The 15358-nt window shown below is 47.4% G+C and overlaps 1 long non-coding RNA gene and 2 other non-coding genes across 3 annotated transcripts in view; 2 read left to right on the top strand and 1 right to left on the bottom strand.

Moving 5' to 3' along the window:
- Window positions 1–15358, top strand: part of LOC126273076 (uncharacterized) — a 292705-nt gene that overhangs the window by 21511 nt on the left and 255836 nt on the right. The gene's annotated exons all lie outside the window — the stretch shown is intronic.
- Window positions 7678–7752, bottom strand: Trnas-cga (transfer RNA serine (anticodon CGA)). Its single transcript has one exon. It is a non-coding gene; the product is annotated as a tRNA-Ser (tRNA).
- Window positions 8033–8107, top strand: Trnas-cga (transfer RNA serine (anticodon CGA)). Its single transcript has one exon. It is a non-coding gene; the product is annotated as a tRNA-Ser (tRNA).

Genomic DNA, 15358 nt, shown 5'->3' on the forward strand with positions numbered 1-15358 from the left:
ACCCTGAAGGACTCAAAATTTTTGGTAACATTATAGGGAAACAGCGATCTTGTAAGCTATATAAAATCAGTGAAACAGACAATCTAGATCGCGATGGTTATTCTGTTGAAATGACCGCTTTCGGCCTAGTCTTAGGCCATGTTCAGACAGCACCATCAGGTGAAGTTGACGGTGCTGGAACTCAGCAGTTTCAAGTCGAGGGCGCAGGCGCACGCAAGATGCAGCAGGTGTACCTAACAGGACAATATTTCATTCGGTTTTTACAACCATTCGCGGTTACTCAACGTACAGTTCAAAGCGGACGGAATAGTGGCACTAAGTTCCATCTGCGCGTGAAACTAATGTTTTTTTTTTCTACAACAGTGCGCCCAAACTTGTTCTCTGACGGAACGCTTCCAATATCCGAGTACTTCGATGGAACGCTTTATTTTAGAGGGTTAATTAAATTTTTAAAGAGAGAGGAAAATCTCGTATTATTCGGTGGTACTTCAGTTTTGAATAATAAGTAATAACATACAAATCACAATAAAATTTTTAAAAAGTAATTTGAATCCTCAAAATGTAGAAAAAGAACCATGTTATTACACTACTGGCCATTAAAATTACTGCACCACGTAAATGACGCGCTACAGACACGAAATTTAACCGACAGCAAGAAGATGCTGTGATATGCAAATGATTAGCTTTTCAGAGCATTCACACAAAGTTGCCGCCGATGTCACACAGAGTTGCCGCCGGTGGCGACACCTATAACGTGCTGACATGAGGAAAGTTTCCAACCGATTTCTCATACACAAACATCAGTTGACCGGCGTTGTCTGGTGAAACGTTGTTGTGATGCCTCGTGTAAGGAGGAGAAATGCGTACCATCACGTTTCCGACTTTGTTAAAGGTCGCATTGTAGCCTATAGCGATTGCGGTTTATCGTATCGCGACACTGCTGCTCGCGTTGGTCGAGATCCAATGACTGTTAGCAGAATATGGAATCTGTGGGTTCAGGAGGGCAATACGGAACGCCGTGCCTGATCCTAACGACCTCGTGTCACTAGCAGTCGAGATGACAGGCATCTTATCCGCATGACTGTAACGGTCCGTGCAGCCACGTCACGATCCCTGAGTCAAGAGATGGGGACGTTTGCAAGACAACAACCAGCCTCACGAACAGTTCGACGACGTTTGCAGCAGCATGGACTATCAGCTCGGAGACCATGGCTGCGGTTACCCTTGACGCTGCATCACAGACAGGAGCGTCTGCGATGGTGTATTCAACGATGAACCTCGGTGCACGAATGGCAAAACGTTATTGTTTCTGTTTACAGCATCATAATGGTCGCATCCGTGTTTGGCGACATCGCGGTGAACATACATTTGTTTGGCGACATCGCGGTGAACATACATTGGAAGCGTGTACTCATCATCGCCATACTGGCGTTTCACCCGGCGTGATGGTATGGGGTGCCATTGGTTACACGTCTCGGTCATCTCTTGTTCGCATTGACGGCACTTTGAACAGTGGACGTTACGTTTCAGATGTCTTACGACCCGTGGCTCTACCCTTCATTCGATCCTTGCGGAACTCTACATTTCAGCAGGATAACGCACGTCCGCATGTTGCAGGTACTGTACGGAGTTTTCTGGATACAGAAAATGTTCGGCTGCTGCCCTGGCCAGCACATTCTCCAGATGTCTCACCAATTGAAAACGTCTGGTCAATGGTGGCCGAGCAACTGGCTGGTCACAATACGGCAGTCACTACTCTTGATGACCTGTGGTATCGTGTTGAAGTTGCATTGGCAGCTGAACCTGTACACGCCATCCAAGCTCTGTTTTACTCAATGCCCAGGCGTATGAAGGCGTTTATTACGGCCAGAGGTGGTTGTTCTGGGTACTGATTTCTCAGGATCTATGCACCCAAATTGCGTGAAAATGTAGTCACATGTCAGTTCTAGTATAATATATTTGTCCAATGAATACCTGTTTATCATCTGAATTTCTTCTCGGTGTAGCAAATTTTAATGGCCAGTAGTGCAGTAGCTTTTCGCGTAACACAATCTGTGAATCCCTGCTCTAACGTTGGCGTGCCCATTACCTCTGCACAGCGTGGTTTTAAAACGATGGGATCGGTCAAATTAAGTCCGATCGTCAGTTTCTGTGGAGCAGCGTGGAGGGAGCGCGGATACCGAGACGTCAGGCAGCCACCCCGCCAATTGGGCCGCGGCCGTGTGGCCCGGGCAGTTGGCAGGGTGGCTGTCCCCGGCCGTATAAAAGCCGCGAGCCACTTTCACCTGCCGGCCTCGGGGTCACGCCGCCACACACACTGCAGGGGGGGATCCCTTCCCTGCCTGCCAGATTCTCTAGCCTGCTCGTGATATGCCGCGCGCGTCTCCAGCGAGAGAACTGCGCGCGCTGGGTGGAAGTCAGCGCAGGCCACACGCGTCTGCGAGAGGGGCCGCAGCGGTAATCCACAAAACAGACGACCAGACAGTGATGGATCAAGGCAACCAGGTGGATGCAGCACTTTCTGTCTTCCGTAAAGCATCTGATTCAGTGCCACACTAATGCTTCTTAATTTTTTTTAAAAAAACTACGATCATATGGGGTAACTAAAGAAACTGAAGAGGCAACGAAGGACTTAAAAGGCTTTGACAAATATATCCGCTCCAGTCGCACATTTCTTTTTTACTTAAAACCACGATCATTTTATCTACACTACTGGCCATTATAATTGCTACATCAGGAAGAAATGCGGACGATAAACGTGTATTCATTTACAAACATATTATACTAGACCTGACATGTGATTACATTTTCACACAATTTGGGTCCATAGATCCTGAAAATGTGCTGGCCAGGGCAGCAGTCCATCATTTTGTGTATCCAGAAAGGCCCGTACAGGACCTGCAACATGCGGTCGTGCATTATCCTGCTGAAATGTAGGGTTTCGCAGGGATCGAGTAAGGGGTAGAGCCACGGGTCCTAACACATCTGAAATGTAACGTCCACTGTTCAAAATGCCCTCAATGCGAACAAGAGGTGACCGAGACATGCAACCAATGGCACCCCATACCATCACGCCGGGTGATACGCCAGTATGGCGATGACGAATACACGCTTTCAATGTGCGTTCACCGCGATCTCGCCAAACACGGATGCGACCATCGTGATGCTGTATACAGAACCTGGATTCATCCGAAAAAATGACGTTTTGCCATTCGTGCACCCAGGTTCGTCGTTGAGTACACCGTCGCAGGCGCTCCTGTCTGTGATGCAGCGTCAAAGGTAACCGCAGCCATGGTCTCCGAGCTGATAGTCCGCGCTGCTGGAAACGTCGTCGAACTGTTTGTGCAGATGGTTGTTGTCTTGCAAACGTCCCCACCTCTTGATTCAGGGATCGAGACGTGGCTGCACGGTCCGTTACGGTCATACGGATAATATGCCTGTCATCTCGACTGCTAGTGATAGGAGGCAGTTGGGATCCAGCACGGCGTTCCGTATTACCCTCCTGAACCCACAGATTCCATATTCTGCTAACAGTCATTGGATCTCGACCAACGCGAGCAGGAATGTCGCGATACGATAAACCGCAATCGCGATAGGCTACAATCCGACCTTTATCAGAGTCGGAAACGTGATGGTACGCATTTCTCCTCCATACACGTGGCATCACAACTACTTTTCACGCCGGTCAACTGCTATTTGTGTATGATTAATCGGTTGGAAAATTTCCTCATGTCAGCACGTTGTAGGTGTCGCCACCGGCGCCAACCTTGTGTGAATGCTCTGAAAAGGTAATCATTTGCATAATACAGCCTCTTCTTCCTGTCTTTTAAATTTCGCGTCTGTAGCACGTCATCTTTGTGGTGTAGCAATTTTAATGGCCAGTAGTGTAGTTCATCAAACGTAAACATGGTCCGTAGTAGGCAGTAATGTCATTTTTATTTAATTGTACGATTAGCTAATTTCGACTACTTGTCATTGTCAAGCACTTGTAAAGGCAACGTGGAAAAGCGCTACATTGTCTGCATTCGTCGCCATGTATAGCTGCATGCAGACAATGTAGTGCCTTTCCACATTGGTTTTTACAAGTGCTTGACAATCACAAATTGTCGATATTAGCTAATCAGAGTGGTTCAAATGACTCTGAGCACTATGGGACTTAACATCTGAGGACATCAGTCCCCTAGAACTTAGAACTGCTTAAACCTAACTAACCTAAGGACATCACACGCATCCACGCCAGAGGCAGGATTCGAACCTGCGACCGTAGCGGTTGCGCGGTTCCAGACTGAAGCGCCTAGAATCGCTCGGTCACACCGGCCGGCTTTCTTCAAAACCATTACCACATTTACGGAACCGTCGCCAAGATGTTGCACATGATGGACAAGAAAGTAATTAAAAGGCTACCTCGATACGGAAGTTGTTTGTCACAGAAAGAACTTCAGCACGATGCTGTCCGATGGTGATATTGGATACTTACCAGATAGTATTGACGGAAGGCATCGATAAAGTTCAAAGAAGGATATCTCGTTTTGTATTACCGCCAGAAAGGGAACAGAGTCTTAGGGATTTAGATCGCGAGTTGGGGTTGCAATCTTCACAACACAGGCGTTTTCCGCAGCGGCAGGACCTTTTCACGAAGTTTCGTTGACTAACTTCCTCCTGTCTTTGGGAAAATATTTTTTTGACTCCTGCCTACATAGTGTGAAATGTTCATCGTAATAAAATGACAGGAATCAGACATCGCACGGGAATAGTTGCGTATTCGTTTTTCCCACGCGCCGTTCGAGAGTGGAACGGTAGAGAAGTAGTGTGATGAACGTGGTCCCGTGAACCCTCTGCCAAGAATTTAAGTATGAACTCCAGAGCAGTCTCGAACGTGTAGATCTATAGTCCGATCCATGCACAATGGCGGACAAGGATTGCGTTGTTGACGATTCCATGCGACAGTTGCGGTATGTGCATGCGAGTGCTTTCCGCCTGAAGAAAGCGTATATCCTGGAAATCATGTCTCTCGCTTGTTTGCGGAATGTATCAATTGCCATCAGCATCAGCCACGGCAGCTCGCAAAAAATGGGATAAAAATTCACCAAACAACTTGCTACGATAACGTTTCATGCTCGCATTGGCTACAGCATTCAGAGCACAGCGCTCTGAACTCTACCAAAAGCTCATTGGCTGTCGGAGTATGCGTGACGTAGGTTTGCACAACAAGCCTAAACTCGACCGCCATCGTTCGTCACTCCATCTGTATTAGTGATCGCAGAAAATGACCAGGAACTGAGTTGGTTATTTAATGAAATGAAACGTGTTTGGCTGGTATATACACAAAAACGAAACAAGTAAATGACGTGGGTAGCAGGTGGACATGTTGTACGGGTCAACATTAAACATTGACAGCGTAAATTTTGCTATATGAGAAGAACTAAGAAAGACATAGGAGCACAGATTTGCACAAATCAGCAGGTTGTTCTATAAAAAGACGCATCTGGTAACCCCAAGAAATCCTTGAGGACAGGAAAATTATGGCTCTTATTTTATTTGATTTATCGTATGATCATACAGAGCTTGTATCAAATACATCATTTTAAGAGTATACAGTGTAAAAAATGACAAGCAAAACACAGGTACAGAATCAAATGTCCAAAGTATTATGCTAAATTATGTACACATTACACGAGTTCTTAGATTTCTAAGTCCAATCTGTTGATCCAGCTGAGCCCTTCAGGTGATGCACAGTGGATGTCATTTATTGATCCCCCAAAGGCTCGTTTCGGGCATTCACCAACAATGTGATTTATTGTTTGTAGGGCAGCTCCACAGCCACAATCTGGAGCCCCATTTGTGCTTTAGATATCCGCAGTTACCTTGTTCTGTTCGTATGCGGTTAATGGTTCTCCACTGGCGTCTGGGGAGAGTGAAACCTGGAACTCGCATGGAAGGCTTTTCAACCAGATGACCGTTGAACACTGACGATTCTTCCCACTGACTTCTCCATACTTCGTTGATGTTAAAGTCGGAGGCTTTAAGATGTTGTGCAGTTCGCCAAGGTGGTTTTCTTGACTTCAGACGCTGATCTTCTGCTATTAATATATCGCAGTGATCATCTGAATGTTTCTCCAGATCTTCAGGAGAGCATCTGATCTTCGTAGAGCTGGAGGTTGGATGTTACTTAGAACTGGTAGTCCTGCAGTTTGAGTGCTGTGATAAGTCGCACTGTCTGGCTGAGTTGCACATCTATCTTGCTACAGTGAGCACTGTTCATCCAAATTGGACAACAGTATTCAGCGACAGAGTATGATAGTGCCAAAACAGTTGCTCTTAGGGTTTGAGCGCTGCAACCCCAGGAGGTACCAGCAAGCTTCTGAGTGATATGATTACGGGTCTTCACTTTTGCGGCCACGTTGGAAAAATGTTGTCGGAAAGTTAGGGACCTATCATTATGGCGCTGTATGGGTACGAAGTCTGAACAGTGTGGAAGACAGGAAAGAAACTGTTAAAAGCCTTTGAAATATGGCCCCACCGGAGACAGTTGAAGAGGTGTTACATTGACCGAAAAAAGGATTAAGAATGTCAATCTAAACGGGATCTTAGTGAGTCTAACGAAGAGGATGGTTGAGTGCGCCGTTTTGAAAACTGTAGTTGAAGCAGTGGTGTCAGAAAAGACTCACAGGTGGAGGGCTAGACGTAAACGTGTGAGACAAAAGTTTGACGTTGCTGGGTGTATCGGTACGTTGAAGTGGAGAGCTGAGCTGGCGAGTGAAGTGAATACAGAATTCTACCTAAATCCACACTTGTAATGGCCGGCCACCACACGTAGAGCAGGCTGTAGAGTGAGGATCTTCGCAGTCAAATAGCAGGTGAGCTGCGAGAGGCGCACATGCACTCCAGCTTGGAGTATTAGGACGAGACTTCCACCTCCAGCATATTGCAAACCTCGCGACAACCCAGGTCAGAACCGCGAAATGCGAGCTACCTTTAATTTAATTCTGGGACCGATGGTACAACAACTGCGAGTACGACATTTAGTTTGAAATGGAATTACTCAGTAACTAGTGACGTGGTTGGTTGGTAGATTTGGGGGAGGGGACCAACAAGAGAGGTCGTCGACCCATCAGATTAGGGAAGGATGGGGGAGGACGTCGGCCGCGCCCTTTCAAAGGAACTATCGCGATTTAGGGAAAACACGGAGAACCCAAATCAGGACGGCCGGACGCGGGTTTGATCGTCGTTCTGCCAAATGCGAGTCCGGTGTGCTTAGCCACTGCGCCACCTCGCTCGGTGCCGTGGTCTGCTAAGCTAGTTTCTGTTACAATTGTCCGCATTGTTTGCTTTTCAGAGCAAGTTGCAAGTGAAGAGCGTTATTCCGAATAACTTTGGTGTAACAACAGCAGAGGCGCATCGGCAACTGCTTGAGTCGTTACGTATTAAACAGGGAAACCACGCGCTGGACGAGCTGAGCAGGTGTTGTCGTCGCGACCTTCTGATACTGGCCCTCCACTGAAAAATTCACACTCGCGTGCGCGATCGCTCCCACTGACGAACAAGCATCGTGGTTTTTTCGGAAGGGTTGCCTCGACCGTTATCGATTATGTCCGCGACCAGCTAGCTGTCACAACTGATGACAGGCCTTTGAACAGAAGAGTACTGTATATGAAACTTCCTGGCAGATTAAAACTGTGCGCCCGACCGAGACTCGAACTCGGGACCTTTGCCTTTCGCGGGCAAGTGCTCTACCAACTGAGCTACCGAAGCACGACTCACGCCCGGTCCTCACAGCTTTCCCGAGTTCGAGTCTCGGTCGGGCACACAGTTTTAATCTGCCAGGAAGTTTCATATCAGCGCACACTCCGCTGCAGAGTGAAAATCTCATTCTGGAAACATCCCCCAGGCTGTGGCTAAGCCATGTCTCCGCAATATCCTTACTTTCAGGAGTGCTAGTTCTGCAAGGTTCGCAGGAGAGCTTCTGTAAAGTTTGGAAGGTAGGAGGCGAGGAACTGGTGGAAGTAAAGCTGTGAGTACCGGGCGTGAGACGTGCTTCGGTAGCTCAGTTGGTAGAGCACTTGCCCGCGAAAGGCAAAGGTCCCGAGTTCGATTCTCGGTCGGGCACACAGTTTTAATCTGCCAGGAAGTTTCATATCAGCGCACACTCCGCTGCAGAGTGAAAATTCTCATTCTGTATATCTTCAGAATTGTGCAAACGAATCAATATGAATGTAAGACGCCAGCATAAGATAATGAGCTATCAGTTCACAAACGCCGTATAACTAACGAGGAGGTATTGAATAGGATTGGGGAGAAGAGAAATTTGTGGCACAACTTGACTAGAAGAAGGGATCGGTTGGTAGGACATGTTCTGAGGCATCAAGGGATCACAAATTTAGCATTGGAGGGCAGCGTGGAGGGTAAAAATCGTAGAGGGAGCCAAGAGATGAATACACTAAGCAGATTCAGAAGGATGTAGGTTGCAGTAGGTACTGGGAGATGAAGAGGCTTGTACAGGATAGAGTGGCATGGAGAGCTGCATCAAACCAGTCTCAGGACTGAAGACAACAACAACAACGTATGCTTATAACAGCGATCGAACGTTCGCCCTGTAGGTTGTAGATTTTACTTCTGGATTTTCATAATAAACAGAAATTGTAGTGGAAAAATCTTGAAACATTATGCGTAGATAACGCACAATAATCTAACATCCGTACTGTCGTCGTAATAGGTGCTCCATCTGCTGAACTTTTAGTGCATTTTAAATGTGTTTATTGGCCTCTGTCAAGTATTGATCACTTACTTTATACTTATTTAAATTAAACTTGCAAGGTAAAGAAGGAATATACGCACCTAGAGGAAAATGCTTTAAAGGAAAAAAGGATGATTACGGTTTAACTTCCCGTTGACTACAAGGCGCATCACAAGAGCAAATTGCGGAAGGGTGGGGAAGGGTATGGCCGTGTTGATTTACAAAGAAACCGCCCTGGATGTACGTTAAGCGATTTACGGTCACCACATAAAACCTAAATCAGTACGGGTGGACAAGGATTGGATCGCCATCGCGGGAATATGAGTGCGATGCCTTACCAATATGCCATCTCACCCAATGGAAACGTACTAATATACATAAAGATAAATATATTTCTAAAAGAAATGCTATGTCGTTTCGATACTTGCATTCGGAAAAACGCCGAGCAAAACAAATTTTCCTTTAACAAATCGGCCGGAACGTACTGCAGTCTGGAAAGATGTTTATTGTCGCATTCATAATCTACTCGTACACTGAAGCGTCAAAGAAACTGGTATAGGCATGCGTACTCAAATACAGGGATATGTAAACAGGCAGAAGACGACGCTGCGGTCGGCAACTCCTATATACGACAGCCCGCATCTCGTGGTCGTGCGGTAGCGTTCTCGCTTCCCACGCCCGTGTTCCCGGATTCGATTCCCGGCGGAGTCAGGGATTTTCTCTGCCTCGTGATGGCTGGGTGTTGTGTGATGTCCTTAGGTTAGTTAGGTTTAAGTAGTTCTAAGTTCTAGGGGACTGATGACCATAGATGTTAAGTCCCATAGTGCTCAGAGCCAGAGCCTATATACGACACAGGAGTCTGGCGCAGTTGTCAGATCGGTTGCTGTTGCTACAATGGCTGGTTATCAAGATTTAAGTGTGTTTGAACGTGGTGTTATGGTCGGCGCACGAGCATTGGGACACAGCATCTGCGAGGTAGCGATGAAGTGGAGATCTTCACGAGTCTACCGTGAATATCAGCAATCCGGTGAAACATCAAATATCCGACATCGCTGCGGCCGGAAAAAGATCCGTCGAGAACGGGACCAACGACGATTGTTCAACGGGACAGGAGTGCAACCGTACCGGAAACTGCTGCAGATTTCAGTGCTGGGCCATCAGCAAGTGTCAGCGTACGAAATATTCAACGAAACATCATCGATATGGGCTTTAGGTGCCGTAGGCTCACTCGTGTACCCTTGACGACTGCACGATACAAAGCTTTACGCCTCGCCTGGAGTCCGGAACCGTGGGACTGCTACGGTCGCAGGTTCGAATCCTGCCTCGGGCATGGATGTGCGTGATGTCCTTAGGTTAGTTAGGTTTAAGTAGTTCTAAGTTCTAGGGGACTGATGACCACAGCAGTTGAGTCCCATAGTGCTCAGAGCCATTTGAACCATTTTTGAGCCTCGCCTGGGCCCGTCAACACCGACACTGGACTGTTGATGAGTGGAAATATGTTACATGGTCGGACGAGTCTCGTCCCGAATTGTATCAAGCGGATGGACTTGCACACGAGTATGGACACAACCTCATGAATCCATGGATCCTGCATGTCAACAGGGGAGTGTTCAAGATGGTGGAGGCTCTGTGTGCAGTTAGAGTGATATGGGACCCCTGATACGCCTAGATATGACTCTGACAGGTAACACACATCCAAGCATCCTGTCTGGTCACCTTCATCCATTCATGGTTCAAATGGTCCTGAGCCCTATGGGACTTAACGTCTGAGGTCATCAGTGGCCTAGACTTAGACCTACTTAAACCTAACTAACCTAAGGACTTCACATCGATCCATGCCCGAGGCAGGATTCGAAGCTGCGACCGTAGCAGCAGCGGGGTGCCGGACTGAAGCGCCTAAAACCGCTCGGCCACAGGGCCGGAACCGATCGGCCACAGCGGCCGACTCTATTCATGTCCATTGTGCATTTCGACAGACTTGGGCACTTCCACACGTTCAGAACTGCTACAGAGTTGCTCTAGGAACACTCTTCTGAGTTTAAACACCCCCGCTGGCCACGAAACTCTCCACGCATGTACATATTGTGTATGTCTGGAAAGCCTTGCAACGTGCTGTTCAGAAGAGTTCTGCACCCCCTCGAACTGTTAAGGATTTTTGGGCAGCCCTGCAGGATTCATGGAGACAGTTCCCTGCAGCTCTACTTTAAAAATTACTCGAGTCCGAGCCACGCCGTGTTGCGGCACTTCTGCATGCTCACGGCGGGCGTACACGACATTGGGCAGGTATACCAGTTTCTTTGGCTCTTCAGTGTATTTGGACGTTCATTTTGGTGCTCCACTTCGGTTCTTCAGTAAACTACTGTGCCTTTCCTTAGTCTGACCCTATCAGCGGGTTGTGGAGCCTCGAATGACGACCAAATGTGGGTCTCTTGTAATCGCTTTCGCGTCCAGGGTAGTAACGGATAGGACGGATGGAGTGTTAGTGAGGAGACAGCAGTGGTGCTATTACATCTGTTGCGTTAACCGTAGGGTGCGACTGGGCGGTAGTCAACGTTTGCGGGACCCGTGGCTCAGCGCACGACGGTAGCTGGGGGGACCGGGTGCCGTGTGGCGGCTGCGCTGGCAGCGTGCCAAGGGCGCAGGCGGCGGGCGGCGGGGACAGTGTCGCCGCCAACAATCTGGCGGGTCGTCCAGAGGAAAAGAGGCGCTCGCTGTTCGAGCCTCAGTGAGGTCGCCCGGTTTGGCCTGGCACTCACTCGTATTCCAGAAAGTGTCGGGACCTCGCGACCAGTTAAGCTACGCCACTGGCCATTAAAATTGCTACTACAAGAAGAAATGCAGATGATAAATGGGTATTCACGGCCAACACCGCGGTTCCTGGTGTGTCCGCTGTGCCGTGCGTGTGATCATTGCTTGTACAGGCCTCTCGCAGTGTCCGGAGCAAGTATGGTGGGTCTGACACACCGGTGTCAATGTGTTCTTTTTTCCATTTCCAGGAGTGTATTTGGATGCTTCTTATTGCTGCTGTTCCTAAGAAGAGAGATGAGAAGCTGTGTTTTCAAGGAATGGTGTGCAACTCTTATCTATGCATGAAACAGCGTAAGAGAAACGGAAGTAAAAAGATATTAACTGACAAGAACTAATTTGCTGCGCTGATTCCACGTATGTTGCAGGGAATGGCAATTGAATCTCAATGTAGACAAGTGTAATGTGCTGCGAACACAAAGAAAGAAAGATCCCTATCATTTAGATACAATATAGCAGGTCAGCAACTGGTACCAGTTAATTCCATAAATTATCTGGGAGTACGCATTAGGAGTGATTTAAAATGGAGTGATCATATAAAGTTGATCGTCGGTAAAGCAGATGCCAGACTGAGATTCACTGGAAGAGTCCTAAGGAAATGCAATCCGAAAACAAAGGAGTTGTTGCAGGATCATTTAGTAATCGCGAAAGCGTTACGGAGATGATAGATAAACTCCAGTGAAAGACTCTGCAGGAGAGACGCTCAGTAGCTCGGTACGGGCTTTTGTTGAAGTTTCGAGAACATACCTTCACCGAGGAGTCAACCAGTATATTGCTCCCTCCTACGTATATCTCGCGAAGAGACCATGAGGATAAAATCTGAGAGATTAGAGCCCTTACAGAGATATACCGACAATCTTTCTTTCCAAGACCAATACGAGACTGGAACAGAAGGGAGAACTGGCAGAGGTACTCACAGTACCCTCCACCACACACCGTCAGGTGGCTTGCGGAGTATGGATGTAGATGTAGATATAGATGCAGAAGCGAATAGCACATACATACCGCTTCACTGTCATGACTTCTGTCAACGTTCCGCGGTCACAAGACCGCCTGGTATTGGCAGTACACTATCTGCTGGGCTGCAAAGCAGTCAGTGTTCGCTTTTAACGGGTTATATTGTGTCTGGAGAACCCACACAGTCGTAGGCTTCTAAAATATCGCTTCAGAAAAGGAATGCGAATAGCAGCTACAACGCAACTTGTGCACCTGTTACACGTATACGAGGAAGTACTCGGCAAACGTTTTCGTGTGCACATATCCGTGCCGTGCCACAGCTCTAATACTTCGAAAACTCGCCAGTGGGAAGCTGTGTCGGTACCGCGGCAGCGTTTTCCGGAGTTGAGCCGAGTTTTCGGCGGCGGTGGTGGCAGCCCTGCTCCGGCCGCTCGGCTTATCTCCGCTGACTGTCTCCGCCTTGGCGGCCATTCAGTTCCTCTCCCGACGTCGCTCCTAGTGACGCGGCTGATTGCGTGTCTCTAGGACTAGGCAACTCGTGTTGCGCATGCCCTAGGGCGGTTTCCTCCGTCCCTAGCGGACCTACGCTGTCTTACCTACTGCCCAGGCCTCGGCGATGTGCCAGCGGTCCATACGCCTCCCCCTGCACTCCCGACTATTTACTTTAATCGCCTGACTGACGGCCTGGTACTGACCTTCATTGATGTACAGTGACAAAGAATACGTAGTGACAATTCTAGGTCTGTGCCAGACTCGAATCGAACCCAGGCTGCCTGTTCATCACGAACAGCATGTAACGGAAAAGTGGAGCCCCATTCAGTTGAACTTTTCGATAGAACCCACTCCAGCCTCCTACAGACAAAACCTTACTCTCCGTTACACATAGTACCCATACCTACACAGTGTCCCAAAATAATGTATACACTTTTTGAAATTGAGTATCTCTTTAATTAAAGAAGACGGAAATGCAGTTTTTCTGGGTAATTACTCAGAAAGCAATGAAAAACATAACAACACTTTATTTTTTTCCAGGACTGTAAACATGGTGTTATTATTGGCTCAACGGAAATGCGAGCTAAAGTTTACTGGAAAAGAGAGAATGTGAGTGAAGTATGATGATATTGGAGGGCTGAATTTGGAACAACATCACCAACATGGATAACGATTGCAAGAATCAGAGATAACGAGGCGTGAGTCGTGCTTGGGTAGCGCATTTGGTAGAGCACTTGCCCGCGAAAGGCAAAGGCCCCAATTCGAGTCTCAGTCCAGCACACAGTTTTAATCTGCCAGGAAGGATATCAGCACACACTCCGCTGCGGAGTGAAAATTTCATTCCAGAAACATCCCCTGGACTGTGGCTGAGTCATGTCTCCGCAATATCCTTTCTTCCAGGAGTGCTAGTTCTGCAAGGTGTACAGGAGAGCTTCTGCGAAGTTTGAAAGGTAGGAGACGAGGTACTATCGGAATTAAAGCTGTGAGGACGGGGCGTGAGTCGTGCTTGGGTGGCTCAGTTGGTAGAGCACTTGCTTACGAAAGGCAAACGTCGCGAGTTCGAGTCTCGGTCCGGCACACAGTTTCAATCTGAGAGAAATTTGGCATCAGAGAAACAGTACAAGATCTGAAGAAGGGACATTGAGGAAGAAAGAGATGTTCAGCAGACAATGAAAGGTTTGATGGAGTGATCCAGGCATACACATAATCCCAAATAAATCTGCAAGGCAATGGTCTTGTGAGATTCCGACCTGCACTCCGTGCTTGGATAGCTCAGTTGGTAGAGCACTTGCCCACGAAAGGCAAAGGTCGCGAGTTCGAGTCTCGGTCCGGCACACAGTTTCAATCAGAAAGAAATTTGACATCAGAGAAACAGTACAAGATTTGAAGAAGGGACATTGCGGAAGAAAGAGATGTTCAGCAGACAATGAAAGGTTTGATGGAGTGATCCAGGCATACACATAATCCCAAATAAATCTGCAAGGCAATGGTCTCGTGAGATTCCGACCTGCAAATGCAGTGTTCTTAGAATTCAGTGGGCTCAAAAATTAAAGCCATACGTTCCAAGACTTTTCCATGTCCTTATGAGGATGATCCCAATAGGTGATGTGAATTTTGTGAGTGGTTCGTTAACAGATGCGAAGAACAGAACCATTTCCACGATCTAATTCTTTGATCAGATGAAGTGACCTTTAAACTCAATGGAACAATTAACTACCATATCCCTCCCACCGGAGGTTCGAGTTCTCCTTCGGGCATGGGTGTGTGTGTTGTTCTTAGTATAAGTTAGTTTAAATAGTGTGTAAGTCTAGGGACCAATGACCTCAGCTGTTTGGTCCCTTAGAAATTCACATACATTTGAACATAACTACCACAACTGCGTGTACTGGGCCAGTGAGAACCCATACGTAACAGAGGAAAGACATGTTAATCTACCAAGAGCATGAGTCTAGTGTTGTCTACCTTCTGGAAGGTTAATTGGGCTGTACTACTTTGAAAACACTGTCACAGACTTACTTAGAAATGTTGCATATGATATTCCTGGTCTTAATGACTTTTTTGAAAATGAAGATTATTACTTTCAACATGGTGGTGCACCACATCCATTTCACACTTATGGTTGGGTATTTGTCAATTGCAATTGGGTATTTGTCAATTGCACATTCCCTGCAAGATGGATAGGACAAAGAGGGAGTGTGGAGTTTCCAGCTTGGTCCGCTGACTGTGGGGTACTCTCAAGAACACAGTTTCACTGCAAGACCACAAACACTGGATGATCCTAGAGAGCAAATTGAGGAGGCCTGTGATGCTGTTCAATTAGGAACAATACAGTTGGCATATCGCTCTAAGTCATTGTCAATGGTGTATTGC

Source organism: Schistocerca gregaria, chromosome 5 (assembly GCF_023897955.1).
Source record: "Schistocerca gregaria isolate iqSchGreg1 chromosome 5, iqSchGreg1.2, whole genome shotgun sequence".
Taxonomy (NCBI): Eukaryota; Metazoa; Arthropoda; class Insecta; order Orthoptera; family Acrididae; genus Schistocerca; species Schistocerca gregaria.